The following is a 15,577-nucleotide window of genomic DNA, read 5'->3' as shown; positions in this document are numbered from 1 at the left end:
TACTGGCTTTAATTTTATGAGTTACAAAGATCTTTTCTTAGTTCCCTTCCTTATTCAAGAAATAGATGGAAGCTGACACAGCAGGACAGATGGGGGAGAACGGGTAAGATGAAACACAAGAAAGCAGCTACAATAAAAATGCTTTAAAAGTTTTTCAATTCTTAATTACTGAGTGCTACCATTCATGAGAAATTTTTTAAGGGTCTCAAAGCTATTAATATGGTAATTAGGTCCCAAGAAAACAAGAACCAATTCAATTACATGCTGGATGCTTTTAAAATTTAAAGCCCTCTATTAAGAGGGTTTTAAACGAAGCACCGTTATAATTACAGGTCCATGACCAACCTTAAAGCCAGAGTGTAGGTTCCTGGCTGACGCTGGCTCTCGCGAATGAGGTAACTCCCCTCAGCCACACTCAAGAGCTGGTCTGCTTCTTCTCGGGAGATCATGCCGTGAAACCTAAGAGAAAAGTCAATGCAGAAACTGAATGCTTCCCACCTTTCTCAATAAAGCGAGATAAAACAAAACCCTCCACCTAGACAAAGTACTGCCATAGAATTGAAGGGTAACAGTTGGGTTTAACTCTGCTTGTGTTTCTCGGGGCCTGGCTCCTGGCCAGCTTCTCTGCGGCACCAAAGTAGTTCTCCAATCCATTTAACAATTGTGAAATCAAAATTCACATCCATCTAAGGGAAGATCAAACCACCTCTCTCAGGAGGGCAGTTTCCTTCTCATGTAGCCAGCTGACCATATGGGCATAGTAGAAAATATACAGAAATGTGTCCCATTTCCTCCCTTCACACTGGTGGCACTGCTCCAAAATTTGGGCTCACAGTCTATGCTGGCAATCTTCCAGGACCCTGGGTTGCCCTTAATTGGCATGATTGCCCAATAATGTGCATAATCTGCATCACTGGATACTCAAGCCAAAAGCAAACAACAGGAATACTTGCTTTCACTCGCTGCTAAAACCCTATTTTTGATTAACAGGGAAAAAAGCATGAAGAAAAAACATAAATAACACATTCTTTAAGCAAAGGCAGTGGATTCATCTGTAGCATTCTGACAGGAAGCACTGACAAAGAAAGAAAATGCTAGTGGTGACTGATGATTAATACTAAAAATTAAAAACCACCTTATATTTGTATGGTGACCTACAATTTGCAGAGAACTTACATGTACATTACAGCCTTTCAGAAATTCAAGGATAACTGAATTGAGAGACTGCTTAAGTCAAACTGCAGTTTTTACTGGTATGAAAGAAACAAAAATTACTTGATTTTGGAATGATACATTTAAAAGGCCCTGAAATGGCACCTTAATAAGTTAGGAACTATACTAGGGGGTGAGTGCCAAGCTTCCGGAGTCTTTCTCAGGGGACTGCTTCAGTCTTTCTCAATTCAAGTCTTGAAAACTGTTCATGATACATGTTCAAATCATGACAACCAGAGCAGCTAGGTCTGAAAGCAGATTCCTGGAATCTCTTATTTCCATGTATTCCTCAATCGCTCAGAACCGAGTCCATCAGACTCTGCAGGAGGCTAGAAGATGGTAACTTATCCCCGGTAGTAACACGTACAATTAGATTAGCACGCTGCCACTTTGGTTTATGTTTAAATGACAGTAATTAATCAAATTAGTAAAATGTAGTATGTATCGGTTTTTAAAAACTCAACTGAAAGAAAATCTCATTAAAGTATATACATTTTGGAAAAGAACCTGACACCAAGGTTATTTAAGGAACTGTAAAACTGTTCATATCAGTTAAACCAAAATTTCATCCCCAGAAAAAGCTTTACGCACTAAGATGTTTCTGATGATATTATTTTTAATAATATAGTTTAAAAGCAAACTAAATGTCAGAAGCAGCAAAGTGACTAAATTATGGCACAACTATAAAAGACAGCAGTGGCTCCCCCCAACTCATGTGTCTGTGTTCTATTCACAAGTCTTGAAAACTTTAACAGAATTTTGAAAACAATTTAAAATATTTGCTATATACATCACTGTGTATCTGGTATGATCTTAAGTCTTGTAAAAAAATGATTTTATTTGAAGAATAAAATATATTTCTTTTTTTAATAATCAGAAGAACTAATAGGACTTTAAAAATTATTAATTTTTCATAAAATAGAAAACTGCTCATTATTAAGTGGAAAAATCAGGCTATAAAATTATATGTATAATATCCCATTTTTGTAAAACCATTAGGACAACAGAGCCTCAGAAGATAACATTTCAAACTAACATTAGTTATTTCTGCATAGCATAAATTCACTTACAGAAAATTTAGAAAATTTAGAAAATAAAGTGTAAGTATACAAAAACCCACCCCACCCCACTGTATGTACATATGTGAATATATATCGATATATTTAACATATACATACACACATAAATATATACATTTTCCTCACATACATCTGCTATTACTTATCTATATGAATTGCATCTTTAACATCATTATATATACATCTTTTCCATACTATGTTCTTCTTTATACTTATCTTTATTTTCCATATTTTCACTAATTAGAATAATTCTATTTGTAATGAAAAAATAATTTAACTCACTCAAACCTGAATACCTCCTTCATCTGGCTTTTATTTTTACTAAAAGCACCCATTTACCTGCCTCTCTTACATATTCCAATCTATAAAATGTTTTCTCACAATCCATACTTACTCTCTTCCATAATACTTTGGTCTGTTTTCAACCTATTTGGGAAGAAAGAAAAAGATATTTGTGAAAATGCAAATGTCCACAACCTAACTTAACATTTGTGGCAAATTAAGCGCATGTGTGTGTGTGTGTGTGTGTGTGTGTGCGTGCGCACACGCACTTCTATCTTATGGAATATTACTCAGCCATAAAAAAGAATGGGATCTTGCCATTTGCAATAATATGGAGATATGTGGACAGTGAAATGAGTCAGAGAAAGACAAATACAATATGATTTCACTTATAAATAGAATCTAAAAAACAAAGAGAACAGACTCTTAACTATAGAGATCAAATTCATGGTTGCCAGAGGGGAACAAAAGGGAGGAGATGGGTGAAATAGATAAAGAGAATAAAGAGGTACAAACTTCCAGTTATAAAATAAGTCACAGAGATAACAGGGAATGTAGTCAACACTATTGTAATAAGGTTTATGGTGACAGATGGTGACTACACTCATCGTGGTGAGCACTGAGTCACCTGCAGATTTGTTGAATCAATATGTTGTACACCTGAAACTAATATAACATTGTATGTCAATTATACTTTAATAATTAAAAAAATAAAAAATAGGGAGCCTGGGTGGCTCAGTTGGTAACTGACTTCGGTTCAGGTCGTGATCTCACAGTTGATAAGTTCAAGCTCCACATCAGGTGAACTTGTACGCTGCTTTGGATGAGCTCAAGCCCCACATCGGGTAAGCTCCAGCCCCACTTTGGGTGAGCATGAGCCCCAGGTGAGCCCTGCTTCAGTCTCTTTCTCTCTCCATCTCTCTCTCTCTCTCTCTCTCTCTCTCTCTCTGCCCCTCGGTCACTTATGCTTGTGTACTCTTTCTCTCAAAAAGAAAAGATTAGAAAAAATTTTAAGAATAAAAAATTAAAAATGAAAATAAATATATTTACACCAATATACACCAATAGGGGAAATAAGTAAGCTGATTTATAGTAAATGCAAAGCTTGGAGGAATGTGTAGGGACCACAAAGGGACTAACATGAAGAAGTCACCAAGACAAACCATTGAATATAAACATAAGTTATGAAATAATTATACAGTATGACACCATTTAGGAAAAGCACATGTATATGGAATACTTTTATATATATTCATAGAGAGAGATCTGGAAAAATATATATCAAGTTCAAATAGTTTCCTTCCAGGAAGGTTGGGGAGGAAATGAACTGATAGGCCCATTAGAAAGGCAAAAGAGAGGCTTCAGTATTATCTGTAATATAATTTTTTAATTTTTATTTCTTTTTTATATGTTTAAAAAAATATTTTTATTTGAGAGAGAGTGGCCACAAGTGGGGGAAGAGGGAGAGAAGGAAGAGAGAGAGAATCTTAATCCACATGGAGCCCAGCCTGTGGCTCAATCCCATGACCCTGAGATCAAGACTTGAGCCAAAATTAAGAGTCAGATGCTCAACTGACTGAGCCACCCCAGCACCCCTGTAATATAATTTTTAAGAATGCATATATTCATTGCTGATATAGCCGATATCACCTTTAAAAAACAGAAATTGAGATAACTTTTGTGTAATTTAGTATTAGAGTCTCAGACACATTAGGATATAATCCCTCAATGGGGTCCCTCAAATCATAAGGTCTTTGCAGGTGGCTGAAGGTAAAAGCACTTTATCTGGCCTATGGGAATGAAGTGAAAAGAAAGGAAAGTTCTTGAATACACTCTACTCATTGATGAAAATTCTGGACAAGTACAAAGAAGTGGTGTGGCCGAGGGACTGGTGGCCATAAATGCTGTAGCAATCCAATGGTGTTACAACCCAAGAAAAAATAGTGACTATGTCCTGCATATCACTATGCACAATAAGCTTCCATTGATTGCCTAAGTAGTCATCTTTGTAACACAAGTGATTAGGTTTTACACTGCTGAATAATTATTTTGCTTTACTGAAAACTTATTTGAATTAAAGGAAATTAGGTAATTTTCTTAGGATGATTAATAAGGTACTGTTAAAATATGCAACATAAACTTGACAAACCAATTACACCTTTTCTGCATTTCTATAATGGAAATATCAAATAAAACAAGTTTAAATGAATTCTTTTTTCTCTTATCTAGATAGTGAAGGGGTTCAGAATATGCCACTTTAGCATAAGGATTATTTTGCACTGAAGGCAATTAAGAAACAGCAAACATGTTAGAAACAATCGGCCCACCCCCTTTCCAACTCAAAACAGGGCATACATATTCCTTTGTAAAGGGAGGGGATACCTTTACAAAAGGGAGAGAGAGCAGGGAGAGAAGAACACAATGACTCCAGGAACAACTCTTATCATCGGAGATGACTTGAGTCTGCACCGCTATACTACACATTTCCCAGTCACCTTCCCACAACTCACCCTGACCCCTCTAGAGCCCAAACACTTTTCCTGTCTGCTCTCTTCCGCACTTTATCATCCTGTGCTAAAGGGGTATATAAGCCTCTCTGGGGTTTTCAATTAGCTGCTGTGAGCCCCTCCTCCCCTGTGTGCACATGAAATAGATGGTTTGTACTGTTTTGGTTTGGTTTGGTTTTTAGAGAGAGCAGGGAAGGGGCCGGGAGGGAGGGAGGGAGGGAGAGGGGGAGAGAGAGAAGGAGAGAGAGGGAATATCCCAAGGAGGCTCTGCGCTGTCAGCACAGAGCCCAAAGAGGGGCTCCGTCCCATGAACTCTGAGATCCTGCCCTGAGCCAAAATCAAGATCTGGACGCTTCACCAACTGAGCCCCGCAGCCGCCCCAGAACTTCTCTGCTGTTGATCTCTCTTTCGTCAGTTCAATTTGTAGCCCCTGGACACTGAACCTAAGAGGATTAAGGAGGAGGTTTTCATTCCCCACAGTAGCATTTACATTTTTGCTGATGTCTAAGATGTCATTATTTAAGTGGTGACCTGGGACAGTCTTTTCGAACTCATAGCATAGCATTACTCTGACACATAATCAAATAAAAAAGGGTTAGTAATAAAAATAATGATTATTAATGATTCCAACTTATGTACTTTCCAATACCTCAAACTGGGAATTTAAATGTTATATGCAATAATAAAGATATATTTATGCTTATGCAAACATTCGTGTAAGCTTATGCATTTGTATAAGCATAGGCTTCTAAGTTTCTAATAAAATAATTTAAAAAATAAAGTTCATAATAATAGTTGAGAGACTTTTTATAGACTAAAACTGTGTGATATCAATACGACTAAGTAAGACCTTATTTTAAATGAGTACATGTGTTGAACTATATGCCTTGCTTTCTCTAACTTTCTATTTTTAGTAGTTAACATCTTTTTCATGATCCCATATCACGGGTAGGAAAAATGGGAAACAAGGGGAACAAAAAAAGATTCCAACTAAAAATAAAAGATGTTCATAAAACGCTTTGTGGTTTGTTGCAGAAATGTATGTCATACCACCAGAGAGAAAGTTTTACGTTAATCTACCATTACTGAACACGATATAAAGTGCAAAGTGTAAGAATTCAATAAATAGTAGATGCCATTTTACAATGTTTTAAATATCAATGGAATTTGTTAAATTAACATTTACTGTAGTTTTGTAACTAATGAACTATTTTTAATGATTATTTTTTTTAACATACAGGGTTATATACTATTTTCTTTCTTTTTTTATAGTTTGAGAGAAAGAGAGAGAGAGAATATCTTAAGCAGGTTCCACACACAGTGAGGAGCACAATGGGGGGCTTGGTTTGATGACCCTGGGATCCTGACCTGAGCCGACATCAAGATTCTGATGCTCAACTGACTGAACCATCCAGCCACCATGAACTATTTTCTTCATACATAAAACACTGTAATCAAATTCACCAATCACACTCTTTCAAAGTAAAGAAGTCTTATTTCTTATCTTATTCTCCACAAAAACAAGAAAAACTTGTTTAATGTTTCTTGCTCTCCAAAGGAAATCTGAAAACTGTAGAAATAAACACTGAAAGTATTATAAATGTTCATTCTCCCCCTCCTCCCCTACAATGTTATAGACTGACCTTTCAAATTATTTCTTTTTTCACTAAGGCATCTTTCTCCCATGGCTATAAATCAGAACAGTTGTTCCCCACCCACAAATTTTTCTAATTTAAATTCAAATTTAAAGAACATGTACTTCTGAAGGCAATGTCACGAGAACAGTGAAGCAGAAAATTCAGAAAACTTCCAAAATGTTTAATGCTGCTCTTTTCTAACAGCGGTACTGACCTGGTCAGAAGTCACAGAAAATCATTATCTCTTTCTAGTTCCCACTATAAAAATAGTACTTGGAGGCAGGTACTTTAAACCTAGTCTGGAAGTCTATGATGCTTGTAAAAGTTAGGGTATACATATGTGAAACTGTAAGAAATAACAGAACCCTGGCCAAATATTTACTATTTTTTTCAGGCAACAGTCTAGACTATATATACAAAGGCTACACACAAAAGTACAAACGTTTACAAGTGTCAAGATTTTGTTTTGCATTGGTTTTCAGAGAGGCTCAGTTGTTTAGAGACATTGAAGAGGAGAAAAGGGAGGAAAATGCATGTTTGGTATTTGCTTCGTACAATGGTAGATTCTGAATTAGTAAGTCACTCAGTACTCAACTCTAACTTTGGATCTACTTTAGTTTCCTGTATTAAAGTCAGGGAGGAGAAGAGGAAGAAGGAAGGGAGAGGAGGAACAGGAGGAGGAATTTTACAACAGCTCAAGGACAATCAAAGACTGGAAATGGAGGGGCGCCTGGGTGGCTCCTGGTCTCACGGTTCGTGGGTTCAAGCCCTGCATCAGACTCTGTGCTGACAGCTCAGAGCCTGGAGCCTGCTTTCGGAGTCTGTCTCCCTCCCCCACTTATTCTCTCTCTGTCTCTCCCTCCCCTAAACAAATAAATAAGTTACTGGAACTGGATAACCTGGATGTGCTACATGTAGACAATGCATAGTTTTCCACTGAAGCACAAATGTTTTCACTACATTTTCTAAATAACTAGTTTTTTTTTTTAACTGCACTTTACACCACCGAAAATATCGACATGGATAATAGTTAAGCTTCAACAAACCAAAATAATTTAAACTTACAACAACTTAAAAACAAACAAAAAACAGTGCTAGCATACTGGAAGAGTAAGTACTCATCAAATAACTACATGGCTGGAAAGGACTTAAAGGGAAGAAGGGAGCAAAAAGGGATCAGAGGAGCGCCTGGGTGGCTCAGTCAGTTAAGGATCGGACTTTGGTTCCCGTCATGATTGCACGGTTTGTGGGTTCGAGCCCCATGTCGGGCTCTATGCTGACAGCTCAGCCTGAAGCCTGCTTCAGATTCAGTGTCTCCCTCTCTCTCTGCCCCTCTCCGCTGACACCTCTGTCTCTCTCTCTCAAAAATAAACATTAAAAAAAAATTTTTTTAAAGATCGGAAATGTTATAGAACTTACAAAGACTGTTTCATTTTTTATCCTCCATTAACAGTAAGATAAACTTCTAGGTACCTGCCTTCCTCCTCAATTCTGTAGCATTCTTGATATTTAGATACAAGTGAGAGGTGCTAGGAATGCAGCTTGCTTCCCATTGTATTTTAGACGTAGCCAAGCAAACCATTAACCTTCAGCACGCCAGATAAGCTCTCTATTTACTGTCAGGCTTCACAAATTCAATGAAGAATATGTATTTACAGGATTTTTCTTAAGCTCTGTAATTACTACTTAGTGACTTGCTAAACACCAGTTATTCAGCTTCCTGATACTAGTTATTATTTTTACTAGTAGACTGAACTATAAACAAGGATAACAGGTTAAGTTTAAAAACACAAGATTCTTTGTTTACTACTTTCCCACCCTAGATTCAAGCAACTTGTGGGTAACGGGAATAAAGAAGTAGAAACCACAATCTGTTTATGTTAACAGTTAACTTGGTAAAGGAGTTCTTTTTGGAACTGTAGTTGTGATCTCCAATTTTATAAATATACTTCTACATTAAGGCATCATAGATTTTGACATCAAAGCGTATCTTACTACTTAGTCGCTTACGGACACTGAATTTTAAACAAGAGCAAAAGAGGACACAGGAAAGGGGCCCTTTCAAAAGTAAAATAAGGTGAAAACAGGCTTTTGAGTAATAGGCTGGTTTTAAAATAAACAGTTGGTTTTACTAATTCAATAGGACTACTCAGCATTCATTTTAAAAAATACTTTCCAGCCGCATACTTGAAGTGTTAAATAACAGACGGTCACAACACCCCAGAGATCTATGAGCATGATAACCTTTATTTTTAGAATCCAAAGTTCAGCTATAGGCTGTCAGCATACAGCAGCGTGCAGTTGTGAAGCTGCAATTTCAATTCAGGTGCTTTCTTCCCACTTCTGAAACAAACTCTTGTGCTCCCACCTAGCAAAATATGTCCTCTAAAACAGAGTCAATATAAAACAAATGCTTTATACCTCCAATTCATTCACTCACGTAACCCAATGTCTTTATTAAGCACCTACTTATGTGTCAAACACTGTTCAAGGCACCTGGGACATACTGATGAACAACACAGATCGAGATCCTACCCTCACGGAGCTTATACTCAAGGGAAAGGAGATAGCAATAACCAATAAGCATAATAAATAAGTAAACTATCTAGTATGTTACAAAATTAAAAGTGTTACAAAACAACATAGAATAAGTGATAACTGTAAATGCTGGGGTGGGCTATAAAGTATAATTTTAAACACAGTGGCCAAGATGGGCCTTACTGAAAAGGGAAGGTTTGAGAAGACTTGAAGACTATGAAGAGAGATATTAGAGAGGAGGACATTCCAGAAAGAGGAGTTGGTGCAAAGGCTTGGAGAGATGAGCACAGCTGGAGCATGTGGAAAACAAGAAGGCTGATCAGGTCGAAGCAGGATGGGGGAGAGAAGAAGGGACAGGAAAACAGTAGGAGATAAGCACAAAAAAACAAAGCAGACGGGAAGATTATATAGGTAGGGCTTCAGAAGCCCTTGTAAGGACTTGGCTTTTGCTGTGGGTGAAATGGGGAGCCACTGCACAGTTCTGAGGAGAAAAGTGCGAGCTCTGACTGCAGTTCTAAAAGGAAGCTTCTGTGATGAGAGCAGACTATGAGGGGAAAGATCAGTTAAGAAACTATTTCAGTTACACAACTGAGAGGTTACTGTGTGTTAGGGTAAAATAATTTACAATGACAAACTGACTTAAATATATGCCAACCAGACACAACAGAAGTTTATCTTCTGCTTGTATAACATCCCTGGATTAGTATTCAGGTCAGGAAGACTACTGTCCAACATCTAGACAGCTTCCATCTTTTAGCTTTACCACTATCTTTTCGGGGTCCCCTGTTTTTATCTGAATCCAAGCAGAAAGGAACATAACATGAAGGAATTAGGAAGATTTAATGGATCCCTCATTCAAGTGCACCTCTATTCCACGAGAGAGAACGGTCATATGGACATAACCATATAGGTAAAGATGGAGAGATTTAGTCCAACCAGGTTGCTAAAGAAAGGAAGAATGGATTTTGGTGGGTATCTAGCAGTTCCCACAGTTCACACCCAAATGGTGGCCATGGAAGTAAGTGGTAGGATTCTTGACATATTGTGCACATATTCTGAAAACAGACCCAGTATGGTTCCTGATGAATTAATCATGGGTTGGTGAGAAGAAAAAAAAGGAAAAAAAAAACAAAAACAAAAACCTCAAGAAAGATGTGTGGTTTTTGATCTAAGCAACTGGAAGGAACTGCCATTAACCAACATGTGGAAAGTTTTGTTTGGTAAAGCAAGTTTGGGGAGGAGGGTAAAGGTCAGTTCTGTTTTAGATGTGTTATATTTAAGATGACGTCAAGGGAGGATGTAGAATAAGCAATTGATTACATGGTGTAGAATTTGGGAAAAGAGGACTGGACCGGGAAATGTAAGTTTTATTAAAACTTGAAACTGGCAACATCACCAGGGAATAAACAGAAGCAAAGGAAAAATGAAGATCAAGGATGGAGCCCTAGAATACCTGAATCAGGGAGGCCAGGGAGAAGACAAACAAGCAAAGGCAACCGTGAAGGCAGGAGAAAAACCAAGACTGTAACGTCCTGGAAATGAAGCGAAGAGAGGGTACCAAGGCGAGAGTCGTCACCTGTGTCCTGTGCTGCCGACTGGATAGGCAGAACTGGCCATTAGATTGAGCAAACTGGAACTCACTGGTGACCTTGCCTATGCAGTGCTACTGGAGCAGTAGTGGGTAGCAACCTGTCTGAGGTGGGTTTAAGGGAAAATAGGAGGAGCAGGATTGGAAGAGCAAGTATAGATAACAGCTTCAAATGTTTTTTACAAAGGGGAACAAAGAAATTGGGTAGGGCAGATGAAAAAAGTAGGGTCAAGACAATTCTATAAGATGGGAGAAAGAACAGGAGGTTCGTGGGCTGATGTACAAAGCAAAAAACTGTTGATGATAAAAGAGACGGGAGATTGCTAGGATTAGGTCCTCAAGTAGATGAGAGGAAATGGGATGGTGTGTAGTGGATAGCTTAGGATAATGGGCAAGAATGCAGAATACATGGACCCAAATGCTGATGGCTGAGTAGATGCGGCACAGAAGTCTGTGGAAGTTCTCCTCTGATTGCTTCAATCAGGAATAAAGTAGGATATAAAATTATGAGGTGAGAATTAGGGGAGGAAAAAGGTATTGAAGGTTTGAGGGGAAAACACGGTATGATCACCAGTGAGCAAGAAGTATCAACTTGAGGTTCATAAATTTATTGTGAAGCCTATTCAGCACTTCATTTTTCTCCAGCCGTATTCAGTTTCTTGGAAGTACATGTGGAGTAGGCAGAAGTAGATTTTAAATAGGGCTGTGGTTTTGCCAAGCAAGTATGACATTAGAGAAGATCACGAGAGGGAAGCTGACTGGTTCACCAACATCTGCCTAGACTTCTCTCTCTCATTCAGCTCCATGACTGTCTACTACTCACCAAAGTCCTGTGAATTCTACTGCTTACCTATTCCCATTGCTGCCCTTCTTGGTCATTTTCAGGAACAGTGTCGAATTATACACCTTCATCGCTTTTCACTAGGATTGCTGTAGTTCCCCCTAAACCAGTCTTTTTGTCTCTATAATGTCCATCTTCCTTTCCCATCCATCTTCCGCGTTGCAGAAGACTGTGCTTTCTGTGCCCAAATCCGACCACAGTAACACACTTTCACAGCTATCAGGATAAACTTCAAAGGGCTACACTTAGAACACAAAAGTTTCTATTAGTGATGCCTGCTCAGCTCTGTGGTTGCATCTGCCACGCTCCATAAGTACTCTGCGCTTGCCCACAGGAACCGGACATGCCCGTAACTAGACAATTGCCACTAAATCTGCTCCATCCTCTACCTAGACAAGAAGCTCCTTGAGAAGATGGGACTTGCTTTATTTGACTTGAATCTTGAAGACAGCAGACAGACGGGATGCCTGGGTGGCTCAGTCGGTTAAGTGTCTGACTTCGGCTCAGTTCATGATCTCACGGTTCGTAAGTTCGAGCCCCACGTCGGGCTCTGTGCTGACAGCTGGCTCAGAGCCTGGAGCCAGTCTTCGGATTCTGTGTCTCCCTCCCTCTGAACCTCCCCAGCTCACTCTGTCTCTCTCTGTCTCTCAAATATAAATGTAAAAGAAATTAAAAAAAAAAAAGACTTAACAGAAACCCCTCAGAGAATACTGACTTAATTAATAAACACACACATGCTACAAAAAGAACTGGAGCCTAAGAGCTACAGATGTTAATACACATATTTTTTGCAAACCATATAATAAGAGGATTATGTTGCAAAATAAAGTACACAACAACATTCATTCATCCAACAAACATTTATGAGCCTTTATTACACAGAAGTCATCACAGCCAGGTGCTGAATACAATCTACTGGGATGAGACAGTAAGTAAAAAAATGGTTGCAGTCAATTTTGTACTTAAATAACCAGATTTAAAGAGAGAGTTTTAAAACATGTGCTGGCAAAATACATATCAAATATACATCTAACCGGTATTGTGACTAGAATTAGAATACATCGTGAAATGTGTAACTTTCTATTTCTCATTACACTAACAGCACTGAACTTGAGTTTGGTGCAGTCTGTCCAGACTCAGTCTGCTTTACCCATTACCTTAGAAAACACAACTGGTTGTTACAACAAGAAGCTTCCTCAAAAATGCTATCCAGCTCCCAGTAACACGAGCTCCCAAATGTGTCACGAAGAGCAGAGATTTGGCTTCGTGACTTAAAAGTCATAACTACATTCCCACTCCTCGGCTGTCAGAAAAAATAAAAAGTATACCCATTTTAAGGATTCATGCTTAAGGATGCGTCAAATGCCACACTAGTTTGATTTACATCATATTAGTACAAATCAACTAAAGATGTGGAAGTTGGTATCTCTACTCAAATGCACATATTGTATACCTGTATAATTTATACCTGTATCTGTCTCTCTATAAACCTCCCAACACACACACACACACACACACACACACACACACACACACACACACACAATTTACTTGAAATCAACTAGGTGCTTGACATAAAATAACAAAATCAGGGTGTCTGGGTGGCTCAGTTGGTTAAGTGTCTGACATCAGTGCCTACTTCAGATCCCCTCTCTCCCTCTCTCTCTCTGCCCCTATCCTACTCATGCTCTCTCTCTCAAAAATAAGCATTAAAAAAATAATAAAATCACTTTTTACAGAACTGAAAATCTCACAAATATATATTTGATATATATTTATTATAAACTATATTTCATTGCATTATATATTTATTCAGTTCTACATTGATCCAGAGTTGCATACACAAACATATGTACTTTATAGGGGATAAGAGATTTCCAGGGGGAATTCTGATTATGTAAGACTTTCACTTCATGTGCTAAATTCAGAATTAACTTCACTGTAAGATAAAACTGCACTCTAACAATATTATTCAGAATCATCTTCAAGCTTTTAAGTATTTGCTTAGTCTCTAAAGCATGCCTAAAATACTTAATTGTGGACCTGGACATCTTTCCTTTAAAAACAATGATTTATATTTAAATTTCAAACTTTTCTCCTAACAAATGCCTTTAATAAAAAATGTTCTATATTTGGGAGCACCTGGGTGACTCAGTCGGTCAAGAGCCTGACTCTTGATTTCAGCTCAGATCATGATTTCACTGTTCATGAGCTCAAGCCCCGCGTCAGGCTCTGCACTGACAGCAGGGAGCCTGCTAGGGATTCTCTATCTCCCTCTCTGCCTCTCCCTACTCATGTCCTCTCCCTCTCTCAAAAATAAATAAATATTTTTTAAAATGTTCTATATCTTAACACTCATAATGGCCAGCTGGAAAGATCTTCCGAAATTAGAAAAAAAGTGTTACTATTTTACTTTGTCAAATTATGTTATTTCTATTAGATATACTGTGTTTTAGAGTTCTGCCTTCAATAATTTATGATTTGATTGGACAGTTGAATAATTCAAGTTTTAAAATAAAGTGTTACGTGTCTTGATCTCATGAATGCTAATAGCAATCCAGATGAGAAAGAGCAAAACATGGAGTTCACCACCAGAAGTAAGGCCTTAGACCATGAGAGGAGGTCACAAAACATGGCTGGTATGCATAATTCCCCAGCCTCTGAATTTATAATCTGCAATATAATGCTATGGTTAGAAGAAAAAGGAATGGAAATGTTCATGTACACGTGGACAGGGTCAGTTCTCCCTTTCTTAGGACTGTAGAAACTTCCTTAAAGACAATGGCATTGGACCATTTTTATAATTATAATTAGTGCCCATAGAATTTATTAAGCTTTATTTAAAAGAACCATCAGTTTATCTACTGCATTAACTTTTCTCTTTTTCTCTCCACATTTCAGTGATAATTAAATCCTGTTGCCTTCCCCCCTTAAAACACAGTGGCCACTTAGTGCTTAATGTCCCCAATCCAATTCCTCAGGTAGATATTTGAGGTTGAACATCAACTCAGTACATCTTTATCATTAGTGCTCATCACTCCCAAGGATATTTAATTCTCCCAACTATTCCAGAGCAACTACTTATCATTTAATCAAGACTAAGACTGAAACTTTCTTTATCTAAGAAGTATTTTTATGTTAGCTCCATCTCACTAATGCTTTATTTTCATTTTGAATAGGTATCTAAGCTATTTGATTATTTTATAGGAATTTAATAAGACTGAATATTGCTCAAGGTAGGTTACTAGCATTAGTGACATACTCTTGACATCGATATTTATAAATTTAACATTAGAACAATATTGAGTGAGAATAACATTCCTTTAAAATGAGGCCATTTCCAACTATTTATTAATAGTCCTTTAGTTATCAACTGGTGAAAACAGAAAGATGTTGTGGAGTATTATAGAAATTGGTCAAATATAGAAACAAGTTATTATCACTACTAATTTTCTAATTAAATATACATAATTTATGCATACATAACTACTCTTTATTAAGCAATCCACACTGACTAGCTACTAGGTTATCAGTTTTGAACCATGTGTGAGGTGGTCCTGGTGTGACAGGAGTCCTCTTGCCCACGGAGCACCATTCCTTGCCCACCAATTTGCCCTTAGAACATGGTTACTAACTTCTTGTGGAAGAAAACTAAGCAGAGTGAAAACAATTTAAATAAGAAAATTTAAGGGTGCTTAGGTGGCTCAGTTCATTAAACGTCTGACTCTTGATTTCAGCTCAGGTCATGATCTCATGGTTTTTGAGTTCAAGCCCCATGTCAGGCTCTGTGCTAACAGTGCAGAGTCTGCTTGGGAACCTCTTCCTCCCTCTCTCTCTCTGCCCCTCCCCTGCTCGCTCACTCGCTCTCTCGCTCTCTCTCTTTCTCAAAATAA

The sequence above is a fragment of the Suricata suricatta genome, chromosome 3 (genome assembly GCF_006229205.1).
Source record: "Suricata suricatta isolate VVHF042 chromosome 3, meerkat_22Aug2017_6uvM2_HiC, whole genome shotgun sequence".
Classification (NCBI taxonomy): domain Eukaryota; kingdom Metazoa; phylum Chordata; class Mammalia; order Carnivora; family Herpestidae; genus Suricata; species Suricata suricatta.
Note: the sequence above shows the minus strand (reverse complement) of the source record.